We start from the raw sequence: 7,488 nt of genomic DNA, 5'->3' as shown, positions 1-7,488 counted from the left end.
GCCAGGGAGCAGAGGCGAGCTCCGGCGATGCCAGTCAGCGGAAGGCTACTCCCCGCGGGGTACTAGGCACGGGGATAGGTTCCCCATGAGCTAGCGGTCCTCTCGATGGTCACCACTGCCGGAGTGGTGGACAGGGTTGCCGGCGGCGAGCTTCGAGGCGGACGGAGGTTTCAGGTTGATTTGGGGATTCGGTCTACGGTGGCTCTCGATGGGACTTAAGGGATAAGACGGCTCCGCTGGGTCAAGGGAAGACTAGAGGCGGCGAGTATGGGGTCGGAGGGGCTCTGGCTGCGAAGTAACCAACCGGAGTGCGGCGGCGGCTGCACTTGCCGGAGGCAAGGATGACGACCTCCTCTGGTCAAACTACTACGAGGGGAGTTGGCTACGATTGACTTGAGGCTATTGACGAGTGCAAGGGAGGCCGGGGGCGCTATTTATAGCAGGGCAGCGTTGGTTCCGGACGATAGTCGTGGATAAGCTCGACGGTGCGCTTGCTACTGTTGCCGGAGGCAACGTGGCGATGGCCGGCTGGCTTCAGGGGCTAACGACGAACTCTCCACTGTCCAAGGAGGCGAGCTGGCGCGCTACGGTGGTTTGGGCGGTGCCGACCTGAGTAGGGGCGGGCTGCCGATGCCTGTGTGCCGCCAAAAGGCTCGCTGCGACGGCGTTGCGAGGAGCCAGGGGTGGCAGCATGTCATGGGCGAACGGAGGAGATCGTGGCTTTGTCCCTCGGGCAAGAAAAGACCAGGAGGTATGGAGTAAGCGCGACGCAGCGGCTCGGGCGCGCGGCTGCAGTTGGCAAGCTCTGGGCGCGCCCAGTGCACGCCCACCAACCGCTTGGCGAAATGCCATGGCACCCCAGAGGGCTTGGATGACACTGCAAGTTACCAGACTGGTTAGGGTGGTTACTAAATCTCTAGTGGACAAGCTGGCTAGGCAAATAAAGCAACTCTATAATGCTAACTAAAATCTATGCCAAAACGGTTCATGCACTCCAACTATTCGACAAAATGCTAGGGGCATCCAGATGGTTTTGCAAGTAACCAAAATTTTCATATCAGAGTCTCTTTAGGTGTAGGTGATTGTGGCCAGGTTAGTTTGTCAAATATAGAAACTTGTTAGTGCAACTATTTGAGAAAACCAATTTTGGGCAGAAACTAAAGGCTGTTATTTCATGGACAAAAGATATTCCAATGGGTTCATGCTCCTGGACTTAAGGGTTTTGTAGGAAGGACTACAAGCAGGAAAAAGAATCATGGGTAAAGGAGCAAGTTAAAATATGGTTGCAGTACAAATTATCAAGTTGGACCAGAATGAAAATGAGGTTGATTCACTCAAATTTTTCAAAGGACATAACTGGGTTTTTGCATAAAGATGGATAACATACTCCTACTGACCTCCCCTAATTTTGGTGGAAGTTTTAAAGAAGTATTTAAATACGTTGTAGTGCAAAAGTGCAACTGGGCCAGATTTAAAAACTTGTGGTAAAACTCAAAATCTCCAAATGACTAAGGAATATTTTTGCATAAAAGTGATTTAGGGACATCATATGTCATCCCCAAGTTTTGGTGAAAATTTTAGATGCATTTATCAAATGGTTGGAGTGCAAAAGAGGCTCCAAAACTTATGAAAATCACTTTAAAAGAATAAAGCTCAGGAAAAACAATTATGCAAATAAAACCACTGATTAAGAATTGTTTTATTGAGAGAGTTTAGAAGTCCAATAATATTTTTGGAAAGTTTCCACTTGGGGTAAAAACTCCTCAATATTAAAGAAAAGGGGTTCTAAAATCAAAAGAAAATCCAGAAAGCAAAAAATTTAAACTCCTGGCAAAATTTTAATAATTCAAAACATGGTTAAATTTTTGGGGGTGTTACAACACTACCCCCCTAAAAAAATCTCGTCCTCGAGATTTGATAAGGGTTGTTTTGAAAATTTTTACTCCTACTATCACAAAAATAACCATCCTGCTCCTGTAATTAAAACGTAGCTACAGTGAGAGGGCAATAAGTGGTGTAAAACTACAGTGTGGCATACTAGCGTTGCATGGAAAAATTTACGGTCAGTTTCTACTATTGGTTACGGTAAATTTAGAATAAACTTCTAAATTACTGAAAATACGCTGGTCGTACCCGAGAGCACAGGGCTCTCTGTGGCTGACAAGTGGACCCGGGGCCCACTGTCGGTCTCTTCCTCTACCTCTGGCTCTCTCTTCTTCCTCTCTCCCGCGCGCTTTCCCGTGCTTTCTCCACCAGCGACGTCTAGCCCGTAGGGCATCTAGGCCCTACTGCGGTAGTGCGCGATGCAGCATGCACTCACCTCGCGGGCCAGTGCGCTGTCGGCACTGCTCGCGGATTCACCTCCGAACACCGGCGATCGAGCGACGAGCGGCGCTGGTGGACTTCGCCCACCATACACCGATCTCGAGCTATAAAACGACAGCGGTGCTCCTTCTTCTTCCTCCACCTGACCTCGCTTCTCCTTCTCCTCCCTTCTCCTTCATTTCTGTCTACAAGAGCTCGAGATGAGGCTCTAATGGCGGAGGTGATGCCGGACTGGTACGTGATCCTGATGTGCGGAGGGTTGGCGGCATTGCTGGGGTTCTCCGTGCTCCTGTGTGTGATGATCCTCGATGATCGTCATGATGCTGCTGCTCGAGTGTTAGCTCTCCGCGGTGGCGGTGATCATGATGATTAGGTGCGGTGTTAGGTGTTAACTGTTGTCAGGGTGCCGGAGGTAACTTGTACCCGAGTAATTACTCACAAATCTCTCCCTCTGAGACTGTGGGGTGTTAGGGAGGCGATTAGTTTGGTGCAAAAATGTGCACGTGGATTTGCACTAGGTTGTGTGGTTGGGGTCGTGAGTCTGCTGTTATGGTGTTGCGTGAAATAAAAATCTATGTCATGAAGAAATGTATGCTGCAACAACTCCGAGAAAAAACTCACTTCAGGATTTACTGAGAGTGAAAACAGTTAATAAAATTTTGCTGTAGTAAAATCACTCACATTGATTGAAACTAACGATTTAATTCATCGCACAAATTTAGGATACCACACACAAGTTGCAACACATAAATAAATGCAGGGACCATAAACACAGCAATGACATCTACAACGACAATGGTAATTGGACAGGGTCCTGAGAAAAAGTCTCTGGAATCGGGACACACTCTTCTTCTATCGGGGGAAGTGGATTGACCAGTCGATGAATGTGCCTCTCCTGGTTGGGCCTCAGTGGTCTGCCGATGGCGATCTGAGGATTCAAATCAGCGAGGCTCTGGAGATAACCCATTACTCGTTGGGTCAAACGCTCTTGAGCGATGACATCTGGGCAAGATTGGCCAGTACTGGGTCTCTCTCGATTCGTCCACCGGGAAAAGATGTTACTTCTCCGGGTGCTGCACGACTCGGGAAATAATAATACCCCCGTTCGCTGGCATAGGGTACCGCAAATCGAAGACGAGTAAGCGCCTCATATGCAGCAGCTTCTATGGCCATATGCGGAGTCGGCATAGATTTCCCCACGAAGGAAGCTTCCGTGGGGTCTTGGTTTGGGTTTGCGGGAGGGACGTGCACCACTGCCCAATATTTCGAGGTGGATGGGGTGATCCTCGATTTGAACAACTCATACTAGGGTGGATGGATAACACTCATGGTACTGCAGGTAAAGTCCCACAAAATTTTAACAAAGCTACCTGGAGTTGCATCTGGAGTTCTCAGATAAATACTAGGGCTTGGCATGGCAATGGAAATGGTTGTGCGAGTTGTGCTCAAGGTGAGGGGTACCTGGTAAGATCACGGGGTGGCCTTTTATATAGCATTGGGGTTGGGTTATTTACCGCGGTGAAGGGTAACTAGTCTATCGAGTCTTCTCCATGGGGTCGGGGTCAATGCTATAGCTACACATATCTCGTAAAAGTGATGTATTACTGTGGGAGTCATCGGTGTGGTTTTGGTAGCTGTGTCCGAAAAAAATGCAACTGCATGCTAACATATTTATGCAGGGCTACTATTTAAAACAGAGGCATACCAGCAGGCTGCGATTATTCAAGTCGATGCAAGATTACATAATTACAGGGCGTGGGCATGCTGAGACTCGGTACTACTCGAGTGGCTTAGTCTACCTCGTTTATATCTAAACGAGCCTGCCTTGTGGACGTCGAGGCTTCCCCACGGGTTTCACCGTTGGGATTAGCGGGAGGGAGTTGAGGGGCTGCCGGGTCGGGGTAGCGATGATGACCATCCTGGGGATTGTTGGCCACAATCCCGCTAGAGCGTGTTCCCAAAAGGCGACGAAGCACTTCTGGGGACACCAAAGTATTGTGGTCGATGGCTGGGGCAGACCTCAAGGACTCGATCGGGTGTCCGAACAGCACGACTGGGTTGTCGGTGTCGGGCTCATCTTCTCCTCTTGTCGGGGCTCGGCGGACCAGTTCTCCACGAGTTGTGATCAGATCAAGGGTGATTTGATCGAACAGTTCCTCTAGTGCACCTACATAGTGCACCAGATGCAATAATGCAGGATCCGTCTCGTGATGCCGTTGGCAACCTGGGGTGGCCTACCATACCCGTCACGGCTGGGGTAGTAGTGGAATGAGCGACAGTTGACTCTGGGCGACAAGTGCCGGAGTTGAACTATAGCCTCTCGAGTAGCTAGTTGGATGGCTTGTGGCTCAAAGGAAGTTGTCCTTCCGGTGAACCTGTAGGGGCGTTCTGCCGATAGACCCCTACCGTAGATGTGCACAACGGCCCAGAATTGACGGCTCTCACCGCTCATGGGCCCTTGGTACACAACATATTCTGGGGGCTCCTCTAATGCAAAGGCGCGGCGGGTGAGGTTTGCTAGCACGGTCACAAAACCTCCAAGGTTGTTTGCCGTGGTTTCATTGTGCACGACGGGGCCAGGCATTATGGCTTGGTTTGGGGAGGAGGCTGTGATGTGCTGTGTTGAGGTTAGCGTGCCCTTTTTATAGAAAAAAGGGGCAGAGTCTTCCTTCGCACGCTTGCGAGTGAGACAATTTAGGTGTCGGTCACTGGCGCGTGATCGACAGGCTAGGCTGATAGGTTGGGCACCGACTGCCAAAAGGTGTCGGGTCACTGTGGGGCTATCTTACGCGAGAAGCTTGGCCAAGGTTAGGTTATGGTCTGGTGGTTTGGTTAACCTAGGTTTATTGACCTGGCTAAGATAGGATTAGCCAATGGTCAGCCTGGCTCTGATACCAAGTTTGTCAGGACCGGATTTCGGGATATTAATTTCCCAGAAAATGGCCCTTATACTCACCAGCCCCAGGATTACTATTAGCTGGCGAGACACAAACTTGATACAATAACTCCAAGCAAAATACATAATATGTAGTACAAGACCATTCTGGCCTATGAGTACAACACAAGGTTTTTAGTGGTTGATGGCGGAAGCGGTTTGTGGATCATCAGCGTCTATGGGACTCCATTTCCCACAGGAACAGCTGACCAGGTTAACTCTTATCTTCGCGAGGCTGCTATCATCATTGGTTAGGTTTCGGGGCTGTCATCTCGTTGCTCCTCTCCATGCAAGAAATCTGGCCAAGACAATAGCCAGGGACAAGCCAATGAGTACTTTGAATGTACTCGCAAACATTATGAACACGGGTATAATATAACAAATGATATTCATGCTCTGAAATATTCTATGATCGCAACGTCAGTCATAAAAATGAAATCCTTGATGTACGCAAGCAAGTTATTCACATAAAATATGAATAATGCAATTAGCGAGTAGAGATAGAATGCCTCAGTCGAGCGTTTGAGCGACACCACATAAAGGGCTTATAAAGTAAATAAACAACAAGCATGCCACAGTCGGGCGTCTCAGCGACACCACATAAAGGGCTTATAAAGTAAACATATAACAAGCATGCCGCAGTCGGGCGTCTCAGCGACACCACATAAAGGGCTTATAAAGTAAACATATAATAAGCATGCCACAGTCGGGCGTCTCAGCGACACCACATAAAGGGCTTATATGGTAAATAAATAACAAACATGCCACAGTCGGGCGTCTGTGCGACACCACATAAAGGGCTTATAACAGAATAATCACAGTGAATATCCAGGAGGTAGAACCGTCCCAGGGATACTCAATAAATCAAATAATGAACATAGTTAGTCCACAATAATAATAATCATAATCATCATATGTCACCGGTCATAGTCAATGTTCTGACTTAGTAGTTTTTCCTCCGAAGACTGACACTAAGACCGACACTTGACCCAACCCAGAGTATAGTCGTTAACCATGGACACGGCTATTCGAATAGATATAATCTCTGCAGAGGGTGTACTCTTTACCCACGAGTAACGGATTCCGTTAGTCCATCCGGACTAATTCCGTCTACAGTCTTTTAATTGAAAACACACCTAATCGCACACACCAGCCTTACTTATCGGTGTCTGGAGATCACCCATGACACCTGTTTAAGTAAAACTCTAAGTGGGGAAGCTACAACCTCTATTAGCATGGGATCACAAAATTTATACCGCGCGCAAACTAGGGGAGCTACCCCCTTCGGCTACAACCAAAACACCCATGCCCCCGGACCAGGTGGCATGCCTACCGGATGCAGCCGGTATCTTCCACCATGGCCTCTCTGTACGGTGTGTGCTAGAAAGGGGTTGACAACTTACTGAACCGTACCCTACCTATGGTAGGGACAAGTGGTAGCACGAAACAAGTATGGGGGTTACTGGAACAAGACTTGATCTACGGTCGACTCAGGAGGTTTAGGTGTTACCTGCATGATTAGCACAACAAATATGTTTCAACCAACAGCCACAATCACCACTCATCATGTCTCACTATGCCGTACCGGACACAATCGTCTCGACGAAGACCGGAGACAAGCTCGTGTCTACCCAAGACAGAGGCTTTCCCGGGTTCCTTCCGGTATGCATGACAGGCATATGATGGTGACTACTATCCCAAACATATCAAACTCCAACAGCATGAATCATCAATATGCACTCATGAGTTTGAACATATCATCACCAAAAAGATAACAAAGACTCCGAGATGAGAGGTGTTGTAACCGTATCAGACAACACACGACAATATTATGCCAGAGTTCAGAATGCTTGCCTTCAAGTTGTGGGGAGGCAGGGTGCATTCCAAAACTTTTGAAAGTTTTCTTCTCTCTCCAAAAATCCTATTTAAAATTTTTGAATTAATACATAGTTTCAAAAACAGCACAAAAAAGTTGTCTAAATTTTTTTCAAATAAATCTGTAAATAAACTAGACCATATTTGAGAGAGGTAGGAGAAAGAATCAACTCATTTGCAGTTATATTTAAAAAGTTATAGCCAGTCAAAGTTTTGGTCAAATTCTGTTTTTAAAATAAAACAGAAAAAAGGAAATACGTTTCGAAACTAACCACGTCGAAGGTGTATTCTGGGTTTACGTCTTCACTTACGCCTGCGTGGACCGGCGCTGGGTCACAGACAGGTGGGGCACG

The sequence above is a fragment of the Triticum dicoccoides genome, chromosome 7B (genome assembly GCF_002162155.2).
Source record: "Triticum dicoccoides isolate Atlit2015 ecotype Zavitan chromosome 7B, WEW_v2.0, whole genome shotgun sequence".
NCBI lineage: Eukaryota > Viridiplantae > Streptophyta > Magnoliopsida > Poales > Poaceae > Triticum > Triticum dicoccoides.
The sequence above is the reverse complement of the archived record's forward strand: the minus strand, read 5'-3'. Positions refer to the sequence as shown.